The sequence below is a fragment of the Bufo bufo genome, chromosome 6, assembly GCF_905171765.1.
Source record: "Bufo bufo chromosome 6, aBufBuf1.1, whole genome shotgun sequence".
NCBI classification, from domain to species: domain Eukaryota; kingdom Metazoa; phylum Chordata; class Amphibia; order Anura; family Bufonidae; genus Bufo; species Bufo bufo.
In genome coordinates, this window is record NC_053394.1 from 169,653,923 (window position 1) to 169,681,303 (window position 27,381).

Consider the following 27,381-nt stretch of genomic DNA (forward strand, 5'->3'; position numbering starts at 1 on the left):
CAGCAGCATTAGGAGGTCACAGAACAGCAAGGTGACATAGTGTGGAGGTGGCAGCAGCATCAGGAGACCACAGAGAGACAAGGTGATATAGTGTGGAGGTGGCAGCAGCATCAGGAGACCACAAAGTCACCCGGTGACAGAGTGTGGAGGTGGGTGGCAATAACAGTACCCGCTGACGATGGTGGGAGTAAGTAGAAGCACTTGGCATCAGATGTGTGGCATCAGGCGGGTGGCAGAATCAGAATAGTAGCTGAGGCTGAGTGCTGGTGCGGCACCATGGATGATCTAGTCTGATGCATCAAGCATTGGTGGGTGGAAATCCTGGCTGATCCATGCCTGATTCATCTTGACAAAGGTCAGTCTCTCCACATTTTGGGCGGACAGGTGAGTTCTTCTTGGGGTAACTATGGCCATCGCTGCACTAAACACCCTCTCTAAAGCAACTCTACTGGACGGGCAGGACAGCTTTTGCAGGGAAAACTCTGCCAGTTGCGGCCACAAATCCAGTTTGACTGCCCAATAGTTCAACGTATCTTCAATGTGGGGTGGCAGGGTGCTGTCCAAGTATGCCACCACCTGCTGGTTCAGGTCCTGCTCCAGGTTTAGCTGCTGCTGCTGCTGGTGAGTAGTTTCTTCACTAGGCAGGTGAAGAAAGCTGCTCATCAGCGACTCTAGACTCATGTTGCTGCTGATGGAGCTGGAACTGCTCCTGCCCCCCACCCTGCCACAAAAGACATGGCAGAGGAACGTGAGCACAGAGGGCACCCTCAGTCAGACCTGCGAGAGGATGGACGATGGCGCAGATAGGCAGCGGCCAACTGACTACATAGGATGTCTCTATAGTAGTTCACGTGAAATAAGGTAGGGGGCGGCACCACTACACCGGCTGGATGCACATGAATGAAGCGCTGGCGTGGCTTGAAGAGGACACACACGATCGGAGGTGCTCAGCTGGACGTAGCAGATGAGATACAAAACGAAGTCAGTGTAGAAATGAAAATAGGCAGCGGCACTCACCCGTGTGTAAGTAGACAGCTTTATTTCTCAAAGTAACATGAGGCAGGGGGCGGACAGATCTGAGCACGCATTGAACAGCGGCGGCCGTTTCGCGCTACATGCGCTTCTTCTGGCTGTGCGTCAATGCGTGGTTGCGCATCGCTCCTTTTAAATGCTGGCGCATTGTCATAGAAATGAACAAGCCAGGCTGCGTCTGCATAAAGGGAATGACTGAAAATAATATAAATATAAAAACAATGACATGTGCAACTGTCACGGATCAGTTTTTCTAAAGGAATGGCAAGCACTCCACATGGGCTTCTCTCTGCAAATATTAGAGATGGTTCTAAACAGAGATATCAAGGAGTACGACATAACCAAAAATGAACTTGACAAAGCACGGACAGAACTAGAATCCAGGCTGTCTGAGAACCTCCTGGACATATTTGATAAAAAGCTGAATAAAAAGCTAACTATCACACAGGCGGAAGTTAAAGAAAGAAAAAGAGATAAGTTCGTCAGAGACAAGCATGATTATGAGTCCGGCTCCATCTTTAATTGGAACACTGGTAGAAGGTTTAATAGAAAGCAACAAAAGAAAAAAAAGTACCGTCGTCAAAATAACGATTATTGGACGACTGATTCGGACTCCAGCATCCCAGATGATCCCAGTCAAGCACCAGCTGACCCTGTAAGCGAATCCTTCGACCCTTTAGGAAAAAGACCAGAAGAGGAGGGAGAAAGACCAACAAGAGGAAGAGGGATCAGGAAGTCAGGAAGGGAGAAGAAACAAGTTTCGTGGAGGATGACAGGAGAGGCCTAAGGGTCCTTTCACACGTCCATAGTGTATTGCGGATCCGCAATACATCCGGCCAGCACCCCCCCCCCCCATAGAACTGCCTATTCTTGTACGCAATTGCGGACAAGAATAGGACATGTTCTATTTTTTTGCGGTCCGCGGTCCAGAAGTTCGGGGCCGATGCATGTGAACCCTTTGGAATTATATGGATGTCTGCACAAATTGTTCATAAAATGTGATCTGATCTTCATCTAAGTCACAACAATAGACAATCACAGTCTGCCTAAACAAATAACACACAAAGAATTAAATGTTACCATGTTTTTATTGAACACACCATGTAAACATTCACAGTGCAGGTGGAAAAAGTATGTGAACCTCTAGACTAATGACTAATTGGAGTGAGGTGTCAGCTAACTGGAGTCCAATCAATGAGATAAGATTGGAGGTGTTGGATACAGCTGCCCTGCCCGATAAAAAACACACACCAGTTCTGGGTTTGCTTTTCACAAGAAGCATTGCCTGATGTGAATGATGCCTCGCACAAAAGAGCTCTCAGAAGACCTACGATTAAGAATTGTTGACTTGCATAAAGCTGGAAAGGGGTATAAAAGTATCTCCAAAAGCCTTGCAGTTCATCAGTCCATGGTAAGACAAATTGTCTATAAATGGAGAAAGCTCAGCACTGCTGCTACTCTCCCTAGGAGTGGCCGTCCTGTAAAGATGACTGCAAGAGCACAGTGCAGACTGCTCAATGAGGTGAAGAAGAATCCTAGAGTGTCAGCTAAAGACTTACAAAAGTCATTGGCATATGCTAACATCCCTGTTAGCGAATCTACAATACGTAAAACACTAAACAAGTATGGATTTCATGGAAGGCTACCACAGAGGAAGCCACTGCTGTCCAAAAAAAACATTGCTGCACGTTTACAGTTTGCACAAGAGCACCTAGATGTTCTACAGCAGTACTGGCAAAATATTCTGTGGACAGATGAAACCAAAGTTGAGTTGTTTGGAAGAAACACACAACACTATGTGTGGAGAAAAAGAGGCACAGCACACCAAAATCAAAACCTCATCCTAACTGTGAAGTATGGTGGTGGGGGCATCATGGTTTGGGGCTGCTTTGCTGCGTCAGGGCCTGGACGGATGGCTATCATCGAAGGAAAAATGAATTCCCAAGTTTATCAAGACATTTTGCAGGAGAACTTAAGGCCATCTGTCCACCAACTGAAGCTCAACAGAAGATGGGTGTTACAACAGGACAACGACCCAAAGCATAGAAGTAAATCAACAACAGAATGGCTTAAACAGAAGAAAATACGCCTTCTGGAGTGGCCCAGTCAGAGTCCTGACCTCAACCTGATTGAGATGCTGTGGCATGACCTCAAGAAAGCGATTCACACCAGACATCCCAAGAATATTGCTGAACTGAAACAGTTCTGTAAAGAGGAATGGTCAAGAATTACTCCTGACTGTTGTGCACGTCTGATCTGCAACTATGTGAAACGTATGGTTGAAGTTATTGCTGCCAAAGGAGGTTCAACCATACTTTTTCCACCTGCACTGTGAATGTTTACATGGTGTGTTCAATAAAAACATGGTAACATTTAATTATTTGTGTGTTATTAGTTTAAGCAGACTGTGATTGTCTATTGTTGTGACTTAGATGAAGATCAGATCACATTTTATGACCAATTTGTGCAGAAATCCATTTCATTCCAAAGGGTTCACATATTTTTTCTTGCAACTGTATATTTTTAGCGCAACCTGTGCAAAATACCGTGTAATAGTCCGCTGCGGACAGTTAAATTATTTGCTTCACATCTCCTGTGTAAATTGTGCGCATCCCTAAAATATCAGTGACATCCAGTGCACTTTTTCCGTAGACGATGTCCGCTGCGGACAGTTACTACCCACGCCACATCTCCTATTTAAAGTGCCTGCATCCCTAAAATATCAGTGACATCCAGTGCACTTTTTCCGTAGATGGTGTCCGCTGTGGACTGTTAAATTATCCGTGCCACATCTCCTGTTTAAATTATGCGCATCCCTAAAATATCAGTGACATGCAATGCAGTTTTTCCGTAGATGGTGTCCGCTGCAGACATTAAATTTTCTGCGCTACATCTCCTGTTTAAAGTGTGCGCATCCCTAAAATATCAGTGACATGCAGTGCACTTTTTCCGTAGACGGTGTCCACTGCGGACAGGTAAATTATCGGCGCCACATCTCCTGTGTAAAGTGTGTGCATCCCTAAAATATCAGTGACATCCAGTGCACTTTTTCCGTAGACGGTGTCCACTGCGGACAGTTAAATTATCCGCGCCACATCTCTTGTTTAAAGTGTGTGCATCCCTAAAATATCAATGACATCCAGTACAATTTTTCTGTAGACGCTGTCCCCTGCGGACAGTAAAATTATCCGCGCCACATCTCCTGTTTAAAGTGTGCGCATCCCTAAAATATCAGTGAAATTCAGTGCAGTTTTTCCGTAGATGGTGTCCGCTGTGGACAGTTAAATTATCCGCACCACCTCTCCTGTTTAAAGTGTGCGCATCCCTCAAATATCAGTGACATCCAGTACACTTTTTCCGTAGACGGTGTCCCCTGCGGACAGTAAAATTATCCACGCCACATCTGCTGTTTAAAGTGTGCGCATCCCTGAAATATCAGTGACATCCAGTACACTTTTTCAGTAGACAGAGTCCGCTGCGGACAGTTAAATTATCCGCACCACATCTCCTGTTTAATGTGTGCGCATCCCTAAAATATCAGTGACATCCAGTACACTTTTTCCGTAGATGGTGTCCGCTGCGGACAGTAAAATTATCGGCGCCACATCTCCTGTCTAAAGTGTGCGCATCCCTAAAATATCAGTGACGTCCAGTGCACATTTTCAGCAGACGGTATCCGCTGCGGACAGTTAAATTATCGGTTCCACAGCTCCTGTTTAAAGTGTGTGCATCCCTAAAATATCAGTGACATCCAGTACACTTATTCCGTAGAAAGTGTGCCCTGCGGACAGTTAAATTATCTGTGCCACATCTCCTGCTTAAAGTGTGCGTATCCATAAAATATCTGTGACATCCAGTACACTTATTGTGTAAACGGTGTCCCCTGCGGACAGTAAAATTATCCGCGCCACATCTCCTGTTTAAACTGTGCGCATCCCTAAAATATCAGTGACATGCAGTGTATTTTTTACGTAGACGGTGTCCCCTGCAGACAGTTAAATTATCTGCGCCACATCTCCTGTTTAAAGTGTGCGAGTCCCTCAAATATCAGTGACATGCAGTACACTTTTTCCGTAGACACTGCGAACTGTGACATTACCTGTGGTACCTGTCCTGTATCACGTTATTATATATCCTCATCACAAATACCTTTGTAAATTTCTTTGCACATTCTACGCTACTGTACGTGTGACATACTTTCAAGCATATATCACATTGAAATGAAGAAGGCGAGCAGTAAAGGACAAGGAAGTGTCCGTGATGCTGATGGTGCACGCAGAGGCCGTGGCCCTGGGCAAGGAGAAACAGTGCCTGCTGCCAGAGCACAAGAAAAACAATCATCCAAGATACCTAGTTTTTCATATCCCAGTTTGCAGGGTGGCGCAGGACACCACTCTTGAAGTCAGACCAGTGCAACCAGGTGGTTGGTTAGATTGCAGCAGATAATGCTTCCAGTCGGTTAAGCACCACCCACCAAGTCCAGTCTCAGTAGCCAGTAGTCTGGTCAACACAATCCTCACCCTAATCCTCCTTCTTACTACTATTTACAGTCTGGCCAAAAAAGTGATCCCACACAAGGATATTCCGAGGACCTCTTTTCATCGCCATTACTTGATTTGGCCCTCTCGCTAAGCACGCTTGAATAGGGACATGAGATCTTGTGCCCTGATTCCCAATCTCTTGAACATCCACAGTCACAAGAACATGACGGTGGGGAACGGCAATTCGTGTTTAAAGAGGTGGATGATGATGAGAGACAGTTGCCAATGAGTCAACCGCAATTACTGTCTCAAGAGATTGAGGAAGAGGATGAGACACAGTTGTCAATCACTAAGGTTGTGGTTAGGTCAACAAATCAGGAGGATGATCAGAGTAAGGAAGTGGAAGAGGAGGTGCTGGACGATGAGGTCACTGGCCCAACCTGGGAAGGTGGAAAGCCGAGCGAGAACAGCAGTACAGAGGGGAAGGGATCTGCAGCACAGCAACAGGCTGGAAGAGGCAGTGAGGTGACAAAAGGGAGAAGGCGGGCCACACCACATAGGCCCGCAACTGTTCCACGGAGCAACCCCTTGCGGAAATCTCCCTTGCCAATGGGAAGATGTTCCGCAGTATGGTGCTTTTTTGAGGAAAGTGCAGACGACAAAAGAATAGTAGTTTGCAACCTGTGCCATACGAAAATAAGCCGGGGCGTGAACACTAGCAACCTCACCACTACCAGCATGTTCCGCCACATGGCATTTAAGCACCGTAAACTGGGTGAACGTGTTGGAGGCCGGGAGCGAGTCGTACCCTGGGATGGCACAGATGCTACCAACGCCAAGGATTGCGGGCCCTACGTCGATCAGGGTTTCCGCCAGCACCTACATTAGTGGCTCCAACCCCAATTTCTCCTCCTCTGCCTCCTCCTTTACTTCCACCTCTGAATTATCCGCGTACAGCACCAGTCAGTCATCAGTTGGTAGCAGGAAGCAGTGTAGCACTGCAGTTGGGAAGCGGCAACAGGCCGTGCTGAAGCTGATATGCTTAGGGGACAAACAGCACACTGTTGCAGAGCTGTGGCAGGGGATAAGAGACCAGACTGAGCTGTGGCTCTCGCCACTCAACCTAGAACCAGGCATGGTTGTGTCTGATAATGGCCGGAACTTGGTGGCGGCTTTGGAGCTCGGCAAGCTCAGACACATCCCATGTCTAGCCCACGTTTTCAACCTTGTGGTTCAACGTTTTCTCAAAACCTACCCCAATTTGCCTGAGCTACTGGTGAAGGTGCGCCGCGTGTGTGCACATTTCCGCAAGTCAACGACAGCTTCAGCCGGTCTGTCAACGCTACAGCAGCACTTGAAATTGCCAGCTCACCGGCTGTTGTACAATGTGAGCACACACTGAAACTCCACGTTACACATGTTGGCCAGGCTTTGTGATCAGCAGAGGGCAGAAGTGGAATACCAGCTTCTACACGGTCGTCTCCTTTCCAGTCAGCTTCCGCTATTCACAAGCGAGGAGTGGGCATGGATGTCTGACCTATGTGAGGTTTTAAGAAACTTTGAGGAATCAGCACAGATGGTAAGCGGCGATAACGCTATTATCAGCGTCACTCAAATTTTTGCTGCTTACAATTAAGGCCGACGCTTTGCATGTGGAAGAGGTGGAAATGGGGGAAGACATTACACAGGGTGATAGCCAGACCACCCTCAGTTTGTATTCTCAGCGCAAATTGCACGATGAAGAGGAGAAGCAGGAGACGGTTGCCTCCACTACAGAGGGTAGTACCCATGAAAGTTTAATTTCATCTGTTCTGCGTGGGTGGGCATAAGAGAAGGAAGAGGATGAGGAGATTGAGAGTAGAGTTGAGCGGTACCCGAACTTGACCCGTACTTGACCCCGAGCCCGAACCCCATTGAAGTCAATGGGGACCCGAACTTTGGAGCACTAAAATGGCTGTAAAAATTTCATTGTAACCACTACCCCACAAGTGACCCCATTTTGGAAAGAAGACACCCCAAGGTATTCCGTGAGGGGCATGGCGAGTTCCTAGAATTTTTTATTTTTTGTCACAAGTTAGCGGAAAATGATGTTTTTTTTGTTTTGTTTTTTCTTACAAAGTCTCATATTCCACTAACTTGTGACAAAAAATAAAAACTTCCATGAACTCACTATGCCCATCAGCGAATACCTTGGGGTGTCTTCTTTCCAAAATGGGGTCACTTGTGGGGTAGTTATACTGCCCTGGCATTTTAGGGGCCCGAATGCGTGAGAAGTAGTTTGAAAACAAAATCTGTAAAAAATGGCCGGTGAAATCCGAAAGGTGCTCTTTGGAATGTGGGCCCCTTTGCCCACCTAGGCTGCAAAAAAGTTTCACACATCTGGTATCCCCGTACTCAGGAGAAGTTGGGCAATGTGTTTTGGGGTGTCATTTTACATATACCCATGCTGGGTGAGATAAATATCTCGGTCAAATGCCAACTTTGTATAAAAAAAATGGGAAAAGTTGTCTTTTGCCAAGATATTTCTCTCACCCAGCATGGGTATATGTAAAAAGACACCCCAAAACACATAGCCAAACTTCTCCTGAGTACGGGGATACCAGATGTGTGACACTTTTTTGCAGCCTAGGTGGGCAAAGGGGCCCACATTCCAAAAAGCACCTTTCGGATTTCAACGGCCATTTTTTACAGATTTTGATTTCAAACCACTTCTCACGCATTCGGCCCCTAAAATGCCAGGGCAGTATAACTACCCCACAAGTGACCCCATTTTGGAAAGAAGACACCCCAAGGTATTTCGTGATGGGCATAGTGAGTTCATGGAAGTTTTTATTTTTTGTCACAAGTTAGTGGAATATGAGATTTTGTAAGGAAAAAAAATAAATCATCATTTTCCGCTAACTTGTGACAAAAAATATAAAATTCTAGGAACTCGCCATGCCCCTCACGGAATACCTTGGGGTGTCTTCTTTCCAAAATGGGGTCACTTGTGGGGTAGTTATACTGCCCTGGCATTCTAGGGGCCCTAATGTGTGGTAAGTAGGTAAATGACCTGTGAAATCCGAAAGGTGCTCTTTGGAATGTGGGCCCCTTTGCCCACCTAGGCTGCAAAAAAGTGTCAATCATGTGGTATTGCCGTATTCAGGAGAAGTTGGGCAATGTGTTTTGGGGTGTCTTTTTACATATACTCATGCTGGGTGAGAGAAATATCTCGGCAAAAGACAACTTTTCCCATTTTTTATACAAAGTTGGCATTTGACCAAGATATTTATCTCACCCAGCATGGGTATATGTAAAATGACACCCCAAAACACATTGCCCAACTTCTCCTGAGTACGGCGATACCAGATGTGTGACACTTTTTTGCAGCCTAGATGCGCAAAGGGGCCCACATTCCTTTTATGATGGCATTTTTGGACATTTGGATCCCAGACTTCTTCTCACGCTTTAGGGCCCCTAGAATGCCAGGGCAGTATAAATACCCCACATGTGACCCCATTTTGGAAAGAAGACACCCCAAGGTATTCAATGAGGGGCATGGCGAGTTCATAGAAATATATTTTTTTTGGCACAAGTTAGCGGAAATTGATATATATTTTTTTTCTCACAAAGTCTCCCTTTCCGCTAACTTGGGACAAAAATTTCAATCTTTCATGGACTCAATATGCCCCTCATGGAATACATTGGGGTGTCTTCTTTCCGAAATGGGGTCACATGTGGGGTATTCATACTGCCCTGGCATTCTAGGGGCCCTAAAGCGTGAGAAGAAGTCTGGAATATAAATGTCTAAAAAATTTTACGCATTTGGACTCCGTGAGGGGTATGGTGAGTTCATGTGAGATTTTATTTTTTGACACAAGTTAGTGGAATATGAGACTTTGTAAGAAAAAAAATAATAATTTCCGCTAACGTGGGCCAAAAAAATGTCTGAATGGAGCCTTACAGGGGGGTGATCAATGACAGGGGGGTGATCAATGACAGGGGGGTGATCAATGACAGGGGGGTGATCAGGGAGTCTATATGGGGTGATCACCCCCCTGTCATTGATCACCCCCCTATAAGGCTCCATTCAGATGTCCGTATGTGTTTTGCGGATCCGATCCATGTATCAGTGGATCCGTAAAAATCATACGGACATCCGAATGCAGCCTTACAGGGGGGTGATGAATGACAGGGGGGTGATCAATGACAGGGGGGTGATCAATGACAGGGGGGTGATCAATGACAGGGGGGTAATCAGGGAGTCTATATGGGGTGATCACCCCCCTGTAAGGCTCCATTCAGATGTCTGTATGTGTTTTGCGGATCCGATCCATGTATCAGTGGATCCGTAAAAATCATACGGACATCTGAATGCAGCCTTACAGGGGGGTGATCAATGACAGGGGGGTGATCAATGACAGGGGGGTGATCAAGGAGTCTATATGGGGTGATCACCCCCCTGTCATTGATCACCCCCCTATAAGGCTCCATTCAGATGTCCGTATGTGTTTTGCGGATCCGATCCATGTATCAGTGGATCCGTAAAAATCATACGGACATCTGAATGCAGCCTTACAGGGGGGTGATCAATGACAGGGGGGTGATCAATGACAGTGGGGTGATCAGGGAGTCTATATGGGGTGGTCACCCCCCTGTAAGGCTCCATTCAGATGTCCGTATGTGTTTTGCAGATCCGATCCATGTATCAGTGGATCCGTAAAAATCATAAGGACATCTGAATGCAGCCTTACAGGCGGGTGTTCAATGACAGGGGGGTGATCAATGACAGGGGGGTGATCAGGGAGTCTATATGGGGTGATCACCCCCCTGTCATTGATCACCCCCCTATAAGGCTCCATTCAGATGTCCGTATGTGTTTTGCGGATCCGATCCATGTATCAGTGGATCTGTAAAAATCATACGGACGTCTGAATAGAGCCTTACAAGGGGGTGATCAATGACAGGGGGGTGATCAATGACAGGGGGTGATCAGGGAGTCTATATGGGGTGATCACCCCCCTGTAAGGCTCCATTCAGATGTCCGTATGTGTTTTGCAGATCCGATCCATGTATCAGTGGATCCGTAAAAATCATACGGACATCTGAATGCAGCCTTACAGGGGGGTGATCAATGACAGGGGGGTGATCAATGACAGGGGGGTGATCAGGGAGTCTATATGGGGTGATCACCCCCCTGTAAGGCTCCATTCAGATGTCCGTATGTGTTTTGCAGATCCGATCCATGTATCAGTGGATCCGTAAAAATCATAAGGACATCTGAATGCAGCCTTACAGGCGGGTGTTCAATGACAGGGGGGTGATCAATGACAGGGGGGTGATCAGGGAGTCTATATGGGGTGATCACCCCCCTGTAATTGATCATTGATTATAAGGCTCCATTCAGATGTCCGTATGTGTTTTGCGGATCTGATCCATGTATCATTGGATCCGTAAAAATCATACGGACGTCTGAATGGAGCCTTACAAGGGGGTGATCAATGACAGGGGGGTGATCAGGGAGTCTATATGGGGTGATCACCCCCCTGTAAGGCTCCATTCAGACGTCTGTATGTGTTTTGCGGATCCGATCCATGTATCCGTGGATCCGTAAAAAACATACGGACATCTGAATGCAGCCTTACAGGGGGGTGATCAATGACAGGGGGGTGATCAGGGAGTCTATATGGGGTGATCACCCCCGTCATTGATCACCCCCCTGTAAGGCTCCATTCAGACATCCGTATGCGTTTTGCGGATCCGATCCATGTATCAGTGGATCCGTAAAAATCATACGGACATCTGAATGGAGCCTTACAGGGGGGTGATCAATGACAGGGGGGTGATCAATGACAGGGAGGTGATCAGGGAGTCTATATGGGGTGATCAGGGGTTCATAAGGGGTTAATAAGTGACAGGGGGGGTGTAGTGTAGTGTAGTGGTGTTTGGTTCTACTTTACTGAGCTACCTGTGTCCTCTGGTGGTCGATCCAAACAAAAGGGACCACCAGAGGACCAGGTAGCAGGTATATTAGACGCTGTTATCAAAACAGCGTCTAATATACCTGTTAGGGGTTAAAAAAATCACATCTCCAGACTGCCAGCGAACGATCGCCGCTGGCAGGCTGGAGATCCACTCGCTTACCTTCCGATCCTGTGAACGCGCGCGCCTGTGTGCGCGCGTTCACAGGAAATCTCGCGTCTCGCGAGTTGACGCGTAGATGCGTGACTGTGCGCAGGGCTGCCGCCTCCGGAACGCGATCCTGCGTTAGGCGGTCCGGAGGCGGTTAAATAACATAAAATACGTAAAAATAAAAAATAATAATCTTGATCTAGGAGGACGAGGTCCCTATGGAGTAGGAGGTTGAGGAGGCGGTGGATGTGGCGGTGTAGGTGGAAGCTGCGGTGGAGGAGGAGGAGGTAGCCTACACTGCTTTTTGGTTTTAAATTTATTTTTATTTTTTTAAATTAGGCTACACCCCAAAACATTGGGAAATATAACCTATGATAACCCCCTGCAGTCGTGCTAAACACACGTTCAGACAATACACTGGAGGCAGAGCAGGCCAGCACCTCCAAGGGGTAAAGGGCAAGCTCAGGCCATGTGCCCAATTTGGAGACCCAGAAGTTTCAGGGGCTGACCCCTGTCAGTCAGTTAGTGTAGGCGTGTGCACACTTACTGCCCCACCATGTTGCACGTCCCCGTGATGTTCATGATCCAATGTAATATCTGCTCTATCAACTTTCGATGTTCTTTTCTGCGCCTACCATAGTGATCGCGGGTGGCGGAGAGGGAGCGTGAGAAAGAGAGACCACATCAAAGGGAGGATCCATTTTTTCAAATTTCAAATTATAGAGTGGAATTATGGGACAAATTATTAAATCATAAAAGTGGGACAACTTTTTAAAGTTAAGCAGTGAATGAAGGGATGTGCCGCGCCTTAATTAATGAAGAATGTATTAAATTTTATTCCCTGTCAACTATGCAGAGCAGGGGTTTCTATCCGGCAAAATTTGAAAAATGTCACCTGACAATATAATTGACGATTTTTTACAATTTATGTTCCTGTCAACTATGTAGAGGTACCCCAGTGACATCCACCATCCATTTCGATATCTACTCTATCAACTTTCGATGTTCTTTTATGAGCCTACCATGTTGATCACGGTTATTGGCGAATCAGGGTTCAACGCCGAAGAAGGAGCGTGAGAAATAGAGACCAAATTTAAGGGAGATAAATTTGTAAAAAAAAATTGAGATCCAGCAGAAATGTGGGAAAAGCTATTAAATCGCAAATATGGGACAAATTACAGAAGCCCAAATGTGGGCCAGAAGAGTAAAGCGAAATTATGGGAAAAGTTATTGAGGCGAAAATTTGGGACAAATTACAGAAGCCCAAATGTGGGCCAAAAGAATAAAGCGGAATTATGTAAAAAGTTATTGAGGCGCAAATGTGGGACAAATTACAGAAGCCCAAATGTGGGCCAAAAGAGTGAAGCGGAAATGTGGGAAAAGCTGTTAAAGCGCAAATGTGGTACAAATTACAGAAGCCCAAATGTAGGCCAAAAGAGTAAAGCGGAAATGTGGGAAAAGCTGTTAAAGCGCAAATGTGGTGCAAATTACAGAAGCCCAAATGTGGGCCAAAAGAGTAAAGCGGAAATTTATGACAAAGTATTGAAGAGCAAATGTTGGCCAAAAGAGTAAAGCGGAATTGTGGGACAAATTATTGAAGGGCAAATGTAGTACAACTTGTTAAAGTTTAAGCATTGAATCAAAGGAGGTGGCGCGCATCAATTAAAGAAGTATTTCTTAAATTGTATTCCCTGTCACCTATGCAGAGCAGGGGTTTATTCATGTCTAAAATTGTATAATGTCAACCCAAGAATGTAACAGAAAAATTTGTGAAATTTATTAACCTGACTACTTGGTAGAGCAGGGATCTATGACAGAAAAAAAATGTTTATTGTCACCCGAAAATGTAACAGAAAAATTATTGAAATTTATTAAGCTGTCAACTAGGTAGAGGAGGGGTATATTACACCCAAAAATTTGTGAATTTCACCCAAAAATGTAACAGACATTTTGCTTTTAACCCGTCTACTTGGTATAGCAGTGGTACATCACACCCAAAAACTAGTGAATATCACCAGAAAATGTAACTGATAATTTTTTTTATTTTTAAACCTGTCTACTAGGTATAGTAGACCCAAAAAGTATATCACACCCAAAAAGTGTTGAATTTCAACTGAAAATATAACTGACAATTTTTTTATTATTTTTTACCGGTCTACTAGGTATAGCAGTGGTACTTCACACCCAAAAATTGGTGAATTTCCCCCGAAAATGAAACAGACAAATTTTTTTTTTTTTTTACCCGTCTACTAGGTATATCAGTGGTACATCACACCCAAAAATTGTTGAATTTGACCGGAAAATGTAACTGACAATTTTATTTTATTTTTTACCTGTCTACTAAGTATAGCAGTGGTACTTCACACCCAAAATTTGATGAATTTCACCAGAAAATGTAACTGACAAAGTAGTGAAATTACATAAAATAAAATGCGTACAAATAAAAATTTGATTTATGAGGTGGAGTTTCACATGGAGTAGGAGTTTGAGGAGGCGGTGGACATAGCGGTGTAGGTGGAAGCAATGGTGGAGGAGGACGAGGTAGCCAACACAGGTTTTTGGTTTTAATTTAATTTTTTAAAATTAGGGTACACTCCAAAAGAGTGTAAAATATCCAAAATACAAGAATGAGCAATTGCGCTTCAGTATAACAATGGCTGGTTAGTGCTGGTATACATGTCTATTCTGCACAAGGTACGGACAAGTCCTGTGGGATCCATGCCTGGTTCATTTAAATGAACGTGAGCTTGTTCACATTGGCTGTGGACAGGTGGCTGCGATTGTCTGTGCTGACGCCCCCTGCCGTGCTAAACACACGTTCAGATAATACACTGGGCGCAGGGCAGGCCAGCACCTCCAAGGCGTAAAGGGCAAGCTCAGGCCATGCGCCCAATTTGGAGGCCCAGAAGTTGAAGGGGGCAGACCCGTCATTCAGTACGTGTAGGCGTGTGCACACATACTGCTCCACCATGTTGGTGAAATGCTGCCTCCTGCTAAGACGTTCCATATCAGCTGGTGGTGCTGGTTGTTGTGGCGTGCTGGCAAAGCTTTTCCACATTTCGGCCATGCTAACCCTGCCTTCTGAGGTGCTGGCTGTGCTCCAGCTGCTTTGACGACCTCTTCCTCGTCCTCTGCCCTCGCCTTGTGCTTCCACTGTGCCCCGGCTGTCAGGTGGGAATGCCACCAGCAGCGCGTCTACCAGCCTGCGCTTGTACTCGCGCATCTTACGATCACGCTCCAGTGACGGAATTAAGGACGGTACGTTGTCCTTGTAACAGGGATCCAGTAGCGTGGCCACCCAGTAATCAGCACAAGTTAGAATGTGGGCAACTCAGCAGTCGTTGCGGAGACACTGCAGCATGTAATCACTCATGTGTGCCAGGCTGCCCAGAGGCAATGAAAAGCTGTCCTCTGTGGGAGGTGTATCATCTGTGTCCTCTGTATCCCCCCAGCCACGCCCCAGTGATGGCCATGAGCTGGTTTGGGTACCACCCTGCTGTGAACATGGTTCCTCCTCCTCCATCTCCTCCTCCTCATCCTCCACCTCGTCATCCTCCAGAACTGTGCCCTGTACTAGTACTAGTGATCGTGGGTGGGTAGGGGGGTACCTACTCTTCCTCTCCAGCGTATGGGAGATAGAGAGCTGAACGCTTCTGTGGGACATTGTGGAGATGCTTGGTGTCCAAGGTGGTGGTGTTGCTGGAAGATCCTCTGTTTGCGGGGCGGCAGGTGGCACTGTCACTCCAGAGGTGGATGAAGAGGCCGAGACTGCAGCAGAAGACGAATCAGGAGGAGCCAGAGACCTTTCTTGGTTTTTGAGGTGTCTACTCCACTGCAGCTCATGCTTAGCACTTAAATGCCTAGTCATGCAGGTTGTGCACAGGTTGAGAACGTTTATGCTTTGCTTCAGGCTCTGATTGCACAGCATGCAAACCACTCGTGTCTTGTCATCAGCACATTGTCTGAAGAACTGCCACACCAGGGAACTCCTTGGAGCTGGCTTTGGTGTGCTCGGTCCCTTGCTGCGGTGGGCAGTAGCAGGCGTACTGTCTAGAGGACGGCCGCTCCGCTTTTCCACCCTGCTCCCTCTTCTGCTGTGCTGGTGGCTCTGTGCAACCACTGCCTCTTCCTCCGAACTACATAGGTCATTCGCATGACCTTGATTGCATGTAGGGTCGAGGACCTCATCATCCTCCACATCATCTTCCACCCAGTCTTCACCCCTGCCCTCCTTGTCGGTCTGCACACTTTCGAAAGCCCCAGCTGTGTTTCGTCATCATCTGAGACGTGCTGCGATGGTCCTCCCATGTACTCATCTTGAAACATAAGTGGTTGGGCATTGGTGCACTCAATCTGTTCCACTTCTGTGGCAGGGCTAGGTGGATGGCCCTGGGAAACCCTGCTAACAGAGTCATCAAAAAGCAGAAGAGACTGCTGCATAACTTGGGGCTCAGACTGCTTGGCTGATTTGCAAGGGGGTGAGGTGAAAGACTGATGAAAGATCGGCTGCAGGTGCCAACTGTGGTCTTTCAGCTTGAGACTGGGTGGGAGACAATGTGAAGGAACTGGAGCCACTGTCAGCAACCCAATCTACTATCGCCTGTACTTGTTTAGGCCTCACCATTCGGAGAGCTGCATTAGGCCCGACCAAATACCGCTGCAGGTTCTGTCGCCTACTTGCATCTGAGGAAGGGGTTTCACTTGTGCGTGTAGCTGGCACAGATCGACCACGTCCTCTCCCTGCAACAGGAGCTCCACCAGCAGCACCACGACCTGGGCCACGTCCCTTATTTGACGCTCTCTTCATATTTCTCTAATTTAGGATCCTTCCCTAAATGGGTGTTTAATTAATAGTAGAATAGAACGACAGTATGTACAGGGTGTATCTCACACGCCCTGAACCAGACTAGGCCTCAATTAAATTTGTTTGCCAAAAATGGCTGTATTTCTAATACCTGAATAAAACCCCTGTATTTGAAGGGTGTATCTCACACGCCCTGAACCAGACTAGGCCTCAATTAAATTTGTTTGCCAAAAATGGCTGTATTTCAAATTCCTAAATATAACCCAAATATATAAAGGGTGTATCTCACAATGACATCTGCAGCAAAGGCTGCCAACAATTTTTTTTTTGCCCAAACGGGTGTTTGTTTAATAACTGAATTTGACAGCAGTATATAACCCTGGAATTTCACACAAGCTGATGCTGCAAGGGCAGAAAAATAGTGGATTCTGGCAAATAAGTGTGTTTTTAAAAACCCTGAAAATTATGGCTATATTTCTAGCTTAAATTGCACACTGACTAAGCCTGCAAATGCACCAGATGTTGGTGATTTTTTTACAAACAGATTATTTGTGTTTTTAAAGCTTGGATTTCAATGTCCCAAAAGCTCAGATGCAGTGCTGGTGCACTGAGCTTGCATAAAATGGCTGCCGCCGCCACCCACCTAACTGACTTATAAAAGTTATTTTTTTCGGTCACTGGGCTCAGGGCAGGATAAAAAAATTGTGCCCTGCAGCCACACAACACAATCTATGTAGATCGCTGAGTTAGATTCACGTTTTGAGCAAAGATTCTCTCCTATTCTCTCCCTGAAATCACCAACAGCATCCTCTCCCTACACTAATTACAGCAGAGCGCTACGTGAGTAAAGCTTATATAGAGGCTGGGTCACATGCTACACTGGCCAATCACAGCCATGCCATTAGTAGGCATGGCTGTGATGGCTTCTAAGGGCACACAGTTAAACGCTTGTTCATTGGCTGCTCTGCAGCCTTTCAATAAGCGCCAAGAAAGCGCCGAACACCGAACTCGAACCCAAACTTTTATTGAAATGTTCGGGTTCGAGTCCGGGGTCCAAAAATCCTAAAGTTCGGTACGAATTCGAACTTTACAGTTCGGGTTCGCTCAACCCTAATTGAGAGTCATCCTCCTGATGACGACAGCAAAGTCTTGCTTATTGGTACTGTGGCACACATGGCTGACTGCATATTATGCTGCCTTTCCCACGACCCGCACGTTATACACATTTCAGACAACACAGATTACTGGTTGTTCACCATTCTCGACCCCCGCTACAAAGAAAACTTCTAATCTCTCATTCCTCTGGTGCAGAGGACGAGCAAAACGGTGCAATACCAGAAGATCCTTGTTGAAAATATGCTCCAAAAATTTCCATCTGACAACGCTGGCGGCAGAGTCCGTAGTTCCTTGGCCAACCGAAGAGGGGAGACAAGGGGAAGACACAGCAGTTCCAACAGAAGCAGGGCAACACTCTCCAAAGCCTGGGACAGCTTCATGATACCCCGCCAGCACCCTCACCCTGATGCATGGCCTAGTGTCACAAGGAGGGAAACATTTTGGAAGATGGTGAAGGAGTACATAGCAGACCGTCTCCGCATCCTCATTAATCCCTCAGTGCCTTACAACTACTGGGTGTCCAAGCTGGACACGTGGCACGAACTGGAGCTCTACACCTTGGAGGTGTTGGCCTGCTTTGCCGTCAGCGTTTTGTCTGAGCGGGTATTTAGCGCTGCTGGTGGCATTATAACAAATAAGCGTATTGTCATGCATTTTCATAAGTGTACAGTCTTATCTGAAAATATTATAGTTTAAATGTCAATGCTCATGTACAGTCTTATCTGAAAATATTATAGTTTAAATGTCAATGCTCATTGCCTTTAAGAGTAGAGACAAATTGAACCAGAGTCTAATATTTCTCTATAGGATTGAAACAGGCCGAGATGAGGTTATGCTGAGTTCAGTTTGGGTAAAATGTTTGTAGGGACATAGAGTGTATTGTCTCTTAAAATTATTATGAGCAGATGTGGTATATCTGTTAATGCTTTGATAGGTCCTACAGATGTGTCTGTGAGAGAGAAACATTTGAATAGCAATGTATTATTTTACTTCATTACAAAGTCATTAGGGAAGTCTACTTTATAGGAAGAATTGGGTGTGTGAATGTCCCATTCATGTCTTCATAATTATATTCTATATATTCCTGTATGGGGTATTTAAATTTGCAACATATCTTAACCAATGAATTATATAATATGTCATCTATGTGTAATAGTGTGTCGATATATATATATATATATATATATATATATATATAATCATTTAGAATATATATTTTATGACGTGTGTATCCCACTGACCATATAGACTTTTTAAGGTTTAGAAAGTATTGAAGTTGTCTTCCTACTAATTGGGTTTCATGAGGAGAGCTGAATATTATTAGCCAGCCATATTAGTAGCCATGTGGGCAAGTTACTGAACCCGGATGTCAAGTAAAAGGAACCATTGTCCATTGTCCCTAAGAAGACAGGAGGAGATAATGACTCAAACATGTCTAGATTAGGGGGAATTAAAATGTCAGGAAGAAACCCTTAACCACCTCAGCCCCCAGTGCTTAAACACCCTGAAAGACCAGGCCACTTTTTACACTTCTGACCTACACTACTTTCACCGTTTATCGCTCGGTCATGCAACTTACCACCCAAATGAATTTTACCTCCTTTTCTTCTCACTAATAGAGCTTTCATTTGGTGGTATTTCATTGCTGCTGACATTTTTACTTTTTTTGTTATTAATCGAAATTTAACGATTTTTTTGCAAAAAAATGACATTTTTCACTTTCAGTTGTAAAATTTTGCAAAAAAAAAACGAGATCCATATATAAATTTTGCTCTAAATTTATTGTTCTACATGTCTTTGATAAAAAAAAATGTTTGGGTAAAAAAAAAATGGTTTGGGTAAAAGTTATAGCGTTTACAAACTATGGTACAAAAATGTGAATTTCCGCTTTTTGAAGCAGCTCTGACTTTCTGAGCACCTGTCATGTTTCCTGAGGTTCTACAATGGCCAGACAGTACAAACACCCCACAAATGACCCCATTTCGGAAAGTACACACCCTAAGGTATTCGCTGATGGGCATAGTGAGTTCATAGAACTTTTTATTTTTTGTCACAAGTTAGCGGAAAATGATGATTTTTTTTTTAATTTATTTTTTTTCTTACAAAGTCTCATATTCCACTAACTTGTGACAAAAAATAAAAAGTTCTATGAACTCCCTATGCCCATCACGAAATACCTTGGGGTCTCTTCTTTCCAAAATGGGGTCACTTGTGGGGTAGTTAGACTGCCCTGGCATTCTAGGGGCCCAAATGTGTGGTAAGGAGTTTGAAATCAAATTCTGTAAAAAATGACCAGTGAAATCCGAAAGGTGCTCTTTGGAATATGGGCCCCTTTGCCCACCTAGGCTGCAAAAAAGTGTCACACATCTGGTATCTCTGTATTCAGGAGAAGTTGAGAAATGTGTTTTGGGGTGTCTTTTTACATATACCCATGCTGGGTGAGATAAATATCTTGGTCAAATGCCAACTTTGTATAAAAAAAATGGGAAAAGTTGTCTTTTGCCAAGATATTTCTCTCACCCAGCATGGGTATATGTAAAATGACACCCCAAAACACATTCCCCAACTTCTCCTGAGTACGGAGATACCAGATGTGTGACACTTTTTTGCAGCCTAGGTGGGCAAAGGGGCCCATATTCCAAAGAGCACCTTTCGGATTTCACTGGTCATTTTTTACAGAATTTGATTTCAAACTCCTTACCACACATTTGGGCCCCTAGAATGCCAGGGCAGTATAACTACCCCACAAGTGACCCCATTTTGGAAAGAAGAGACCCCAAGGTATTTGCTGATGGGCATAGTGAGTTTATAGAACTTTTTATTTTTTGTCACAAGTTAGTGGAATATGAGACTTTGTATGAAAAAAAAATCAAAAAAAAAATCATCATTTTCCACTAACTTGTGACAAAAAATAAAAAATTCTAGGAACTCGTCATGCCCCTCACGGAATACCTTGGGGTGTCTTCTTTCCAAAATGGGGTCACTTGTGGGGTAGTTATACTGCCCTGGCATTCTAGGGGCCCAAATGTGTGGTAAGGAGTTTGAAATCAAATTCTGTAAAAAATGGCCAGTGAAATCCGAAAGGTGCTCTTTGGAATATGGGCCCCTTTGCCCACCTAGGCTGCAAAAAAGTGTCACACATCTGGTATCTCTGTATTCAGGAGAAGTTGAGGAATGTGTTTTGGGGTGTCTTTTTACATATACCCATGCTGGGTGAGATAAATATCTTGGTCAAATGCCAACTTTGTTTAAAAAAATGGGAAAAGTTGTCTTTTGCCAAGATATTTCTCTCACCCAGCATGGGTATATGTAAAATGACACCCCAAAACACATTCCCCAACTTCTCCTGAGTACGGAGATACCAGATGTGTGACACTTTTTTGCAGCCTAGGTGGGCAAAGGGGCCCATATTCCAAAGAGCACCTTTCGGATTTCACTGGTCATTTTTTACAGAATTTGATTTCAAACTCCTTACCACACATTTGGGCCCCTAGAAAGCCAGGGCAGTATAACTACCCCACGAGTGACCCCATTTTGGAAAGAAGACACCACAAGGTATTCGCTGATGGGCATAGTGAGTTTATGGAAGTTTTTATTTTTTGTCACAAGTTAGTGGAATATGAGACTTTGTATGAAAAAAAAAAAAAAAATCATCATTTTCCACTAACTTGTGACAAAAAATAAAAAATTCTAGGAACTCGCCATGCCCCTCACGGAATACCTTGGGGTGTCTTCTTTCCAAAATGGGGTCACTTGTGGGGTAGTTATACTGCCCTGGCATTTTCCAGGGGCCCTAATGTGTGGTAAGTAGGTAAATGACCTGTGAAATCCGAAAGGTGCTCTTTGGAATATGGGCCCCTTTGCCCACCTAGGCTGCAAAAAAGTGTCACACATCTGGTATCGCCGTACTCAGGAGAAGTTGGGGAATGTGTTTTGTGGTGTCATTTTACATATACCCATGCTGGGTGAGAGAAATATCTTGGCAAAAGACAACTTTTCCCATTTTTTTATACAAAGTTGGCATTTGACCAATATATTTATCTCACCCCAAAACACATTCCCCAACTTCTCCTGAGTACGGCGATACCAGATGTGTGACACTTTTTTGCAGCCTAGGTGGGCAAAGGGGCCCAAATTCCTTTTAGGAGGGTATTTTTAGACATTTGGATACCAGACTTCTTCTCACGCTTTGGGCCCCTAGAATGCCAGGGCAGTATAAATACCCCACATGTGACCACATTTTGGAAAGAAGACACCCCAAGGTATTCAATGAGGGGCATGGCGAGTTCATAGAAATTTTTTTTTTTTGGCACAAGTTAGCGGAAATTGATATTTTTTTATTTTTTTCTCACAAAGTCTCCCTTTCCGCTAACTTGGGACAAAAATTTCAATCTTTCATGGACTCAATATGCCCCTCACGGAATACCTGGGGGTGTCTTCTTTCCGAAATGCGGTCACATGTGGGGTATTTATACTGCCCTGGCATTCTAAGGGCCCTAAAGCGTGAGAAGAAGTCTGGAATATAAATGTCAAAAATTTTTTACGCATTTGGATTCCGTGAGGGGTATGGTGAGTTCATGTGAGATTTTATTTTTTGACACAAGTTAGTGGAATATGAGACTTTGTAAGAAAAAAAAATAATAATTCCGCTAACTTGGGCCAAAAAAATGTCTGAATGGAGCCTTACAGAGGGGTGATTAATGACAGGGGGGTGATCAATGACAGGGGGGTGATCAATGACAGGGGTGGTGATCAATGACAGGGGGTGATCAGAGAGTCTATCACCCCCCTGTCATTGATCACCATGACTCCATTCAGATGTCCGTATGTGTTTTGCGGATACGATCCATGTATCCGTGGATCCGTAAAAATCATACGGACATCTGGATGCAGCATGACAGGGGGGGGTGATCAATGACAGGGGGGGTGATTAATGACAGGGGGGTGATCAGGGAGTCTATATGGGGTGATCACCCCCCCTGGAAGGCTCCAGGGAGACGCCTGTATGTGTTTTGCGGATCCGATCCATCTATCAGTGGATCCGTAAAAATCATGCGGACGTCTGAATGGAGCTTTACAGGGGGTTGATCAATGACAGGGGTGTAATCAATGACAGGGGGGTGATCAGGGAGTCTGTATGGGGTGATAACTACAGTCATTGATCACGCCCCTGTAAGGCTTCATTCAGACGTCCGTATGCGTTTTGCGGATCCGATCCATCTATCAGTGGATCCGTAAAAATCATGCGGACATCTGAATGGAGCTTTACAGGGGGTTGATCAATGACAGGGGGGTAATCAATGACAGGGGGGTGATCAGGGAGTCTATATGGGGTGATAACCACAGTCATTGATCACGCCCCTGTAAGGCTTCATTCAGACGTCCGTATGCGTTTTGCGGATCCGATCCATCTATCAGTGGATCCGTAAAAATCATGCGGACATCTGAATGGAGCTTTACAGGGGGTTGATCAATGACAGGGGGGTAATCAATGACAGGGGGGTGATCAGGGAGTCTATATGGGGTGATAACCACAGTCATTGATCACGCCCCTGTAAGGCTTCATTCAGACGTCCGTATGCGTTTTGCGGATCCGATCCATCTATCAGTGGATCCGTAAAAATCATGCGGACATCTGAATGGAGCTTTACAGGGGGTTGATCAATGACAGGGGGGTAATAAATGACAGGGGGGTGATCAGGGAGTCTATATGGGGTGATAACCACAGTCATTGATCACGCCCCTGTAAGGCTTCATTCAGACGTCCGTATGCGTTTTGCGGATCCGATCCATCTATCAGTGGATCCGTAAAAATCATGCGGACATCTGAATGGAGCTTTACAGGGGGTTGATCAATGACAGGGGGGTGATCAGGGAGTCTATATGGGGTGATAACCACAGTCATTGATCACGCCCCTGTAAGGCTTCATTCAGACGTCCGTATGCATTTTGCGGATCCGATCTATCTATCAGTGGATCCGTAAAAATCATGCGGACATCTGAATGGAGCTTTACAGGGGGTTGATCAATGACAGGGGTGTAATCAATGACAGGGGGGTGATCAGGGAGTCTATATGGGGTGATAACCACAGTCATTGATCACGCCCCTGTAAGGCTTCATTCAGACGTCCGTATGCGTTTTGCGGATCCGATCCATCTATCAGTGGATCCGTAAAAATCATGCGGACATCTGAATGGAGCTTTACAGGGGGTTGATCAATGACAGGGGGGTGATCAGGGAATCTATATGGGGTGATAACCACAGTCATTGATCACGCCCCTGTAAGGCTTAATTCAGACGTCCGTATGCGTTTTGCGGATCCGATCCATCTATCAGTGGATCCGTAAAAATCATGCGGATATCTGAATGGAGCTTTACAGGGGGTTGATCAATGACAGGGGTGTAATCAATGACAGGGGGGTGATCAGGGAGTCTATATGGGGTGATAACCACAGTCATTGATCACGCCCCTGTAAGGCTTCATTCAGACGTCCGTATGCGTTTTGCGGATCCGATCCATCTATCAGTGGATCCGTAAAAATCATGCGGACATCTGAATGGAGCTTTACAGGGGGTTGATCAATGACAGGGGGGTAATCAATGACAGGGGGGTGATCAGGGAGTCTATATGGGGTGATCAGGGGTGATCAAGGGTGAATAAGGGGTTAATAAGTGACAGGGGGGGGGTGTAGTGTAGTGGTGCTTGGTGCAACATATTTACTGAGCTACCTGTGTCCTCTGGTGGTCGATCCAAACAAAGGGGACCACCAGAGGACCAGGCAGCAGGTATATTAGACGCTGTTATCAAAACAGCGTCTAATATACCTGTTAGGGGTTAAAAAAAACACATCTCCAGCCTGCCAGCGAACGATCGCCGCTGGCAGGCTGGAGATCGACTCTCTTACCTTCCGTTCCTGTGAACGCGCGCGCCTGTGTGCGCGCGTTCACAGGAAATCTCGCGTCTCGCGAGATGACGCGCCGGCGCGTCCACCCAGAAGAGCAGGGCCGCCCGCAAAGACGCAATCCTGCGTACGGCGGTCCTGAGGAGGTTAATACTGTTGTATACTGGATAGGTCAAGAAGGTCATATGAACATATTATTAGGTATTTAGAATTAATGTTGAAATTGTTATGTGGTACAACAGTGCCATCTAGAGGTAGATGGACGATATTATATTATTTTATAACTTGTTTTCTCCAGCATATCAAGGGTTAAGATTACATCATAGTAGTATTAACATACGTTACACCCTCCTCAATTGATTGGGAGATCATAATCCAGGAGGAGGTAACGTAAGATATCAGGGCGGATAAGTACTGCTGGATAGGAACATAGATGGTGATCAAACCATCAGATCAGATCATCAGATCATAAGAAAGGATATCAAAAGAAAAGTGAATTATATTTTGACTACTAGAGAACCCCTGAGAACTGGTCCCATCCGAAACTCTGCCCATCCTTGACTTGATAACGTATGTTATACTTTTTGCTTGTGATATTAATAAGATATTCCTCTAAGCATATAGTCAAGAGTTCCCATACTGTGGGAACGTATAGTGTTAAACACCTCCCTAATGCTAGTTGTCCTCTTAGCAAAGATGCATATTGCTAATGGGAGATTAGACATTGAGTAGAGGAAAAACTCTGGGAAATTCTATTTCCGTAGTCTGATTGCCGAGTGTGATATAATATCACATTAATATCATATATAGTTTGATTGTCATAGGCTGAGACAGAGTCAAGGGACAACATTTATTGTTCCTGTATTAATATGTATTTTGTCATGTTATAACTAGAGTTGAGCGAACACCTGGATGTTCGGGTTCGAGAAGTTCGGCCGAACTTCCCGGAAATGTTCGGGTTCGGGATCCGAACCCGACCCGAACTTCGTCCCGAACCCGAACCCCATTGAAGTCAATGGGGACCCGAACTTTTCGGCACTAAAAAGGCTGTAAAACAGCCCAGGAAAGGGCAAGAGGGCGGCAAAAGGCAGCAAAATGTAGTTAAATCCCCTGCAAACAAATGTGGATAGGGAAATGAATAAAAATAAAATAAATAAAAATTAACCAATATCAGTCTTCATGTCATAGCAGAGAATCAGGCTTCACGTCACCCAAAACTGGAACAGTCCATTGTCAGATATTTAGGCCCCGGCACCCAGGCAAAGGAGAGAGGTCCCATAACATAGAATCTGGCTTCATGTCAGCAGAGAATCAGGCTTCATGTCATAGCAGAGAATCAGGCTTCATGTCATAGCAGAGAATCAGGCTTCACGTCACCCACCACTGGAACAGTCCATTGTCAGATATTTAGGCCCAGGCACCCAGGCAGGGGAGAGAGGTCCTATAGCAGAGAATCTGGCTTCATGTCAGCAGAGAATCAGTCTTCATGTCATAGCAGAGAATCAGGCTTCACGTCACCCACCACTGGAACAGTCCATTGTCAGATATTTAGGCCCAGGCACCCAGGCAGAGGAGAGAGGTCCCATAGCAGACATTCAGGCTTCATGTCAGCAGAGAATCAGTCTTCATGTCATAGCAGAGAATCATGCTTCACGTCACCCAACATTGGAACAGTCCATTGTCATATAATTTAGGCCCCGGCACCCAGACAGAGGAGAGAGGTCCCATAACATAGAATCTGGCTTCATGTCAGCAGAGAATCAGTCTTCATGTCATAGCAGAGAATGAGGCTTCATGTCACCCACCACTGGAACAGGCCACTGTCAGATATTTTTAGGCCCCGGCACCCAGACAGAGGAGAGAGGTCCCATAACATAGAATTTGGCTTCATGTCAGCAGAGAATCAGTCTTCATGTCATAGCAGAGAATCATGCTTCACGTCACCCAACATTGGAACAGTCCATTGTCATATAATTTAGGCCCCGGCACCCAGACAGAGGAGAGAGGTCCCATAACATAGAATCTGGCTTCATGTCAGCGACTCAGCAGAGAATCAGTCTTCATGTCATAGCAGAGAATCAGGCTTCATGTCACCCACCACTGAAACAGGCCACTGTCACATATTTTTAGGCCCCGGCACCCAGACAGAGGAGAGAGGTCCCATAACATAGAATTTGGCTTCATGTCAGCAGAGAATCAGTCTTCATGTCATAGCAGAGGATCATGCTTCACGTCACCCAACATTGGAACAGTCCATTGTCATATAATTTAGGCCCCGGCACCCAGACAGAGGAGAGAGGTCCCATAACATAGAATCTGGCTTCATGTCAGCGACTCAGCAGAGAATCAGTCTTCATGTCATAGCAGAGAATCAGGCTTCATGTCACCCACCACTGGAACAGGCCACTGTCACATATTTTTAGGCCCCGGCACCCAGACAGAGGAGAGAGGTCCCATAACAGAGATTCAGGCTTCATGTCAGCAGAGAATCAGTCTTCATGTCATAGCAGAGAATCAGGTTTCATGTAACCCACCACTGGAACAGGCCACTGTCAGATATTTTTAGGCCCCGGCACCCAGACAGAGGAGAGAGGTCCCATAACAGAGATTCAGGCTTCATGTCAGCAGAGAATCAGTCTTCATGTCATAGCAGAGAATCAGGCTTCATGTCACCCACCACTGGAACAGGCCACTGTCAGATATTTTTAGGCCCCGGCACCCAGACAGAGGAGAGAGGTCCCATAACAGAGATTCAGGCTTCATGTCAGCAGAGAATCAGTCTTCATGTCATAGCAGAGAATCAGGCTTCATGTCACCCACCACTGGAACAGGCCACTGTCAGATATTTTTAGGCCCCGGCACCCAGACAGAGGAGAGAGGTCCCATAACAGAGATTCAGGCTTCATGTCAGCAGAGAATCAGTCTTCATGTCAT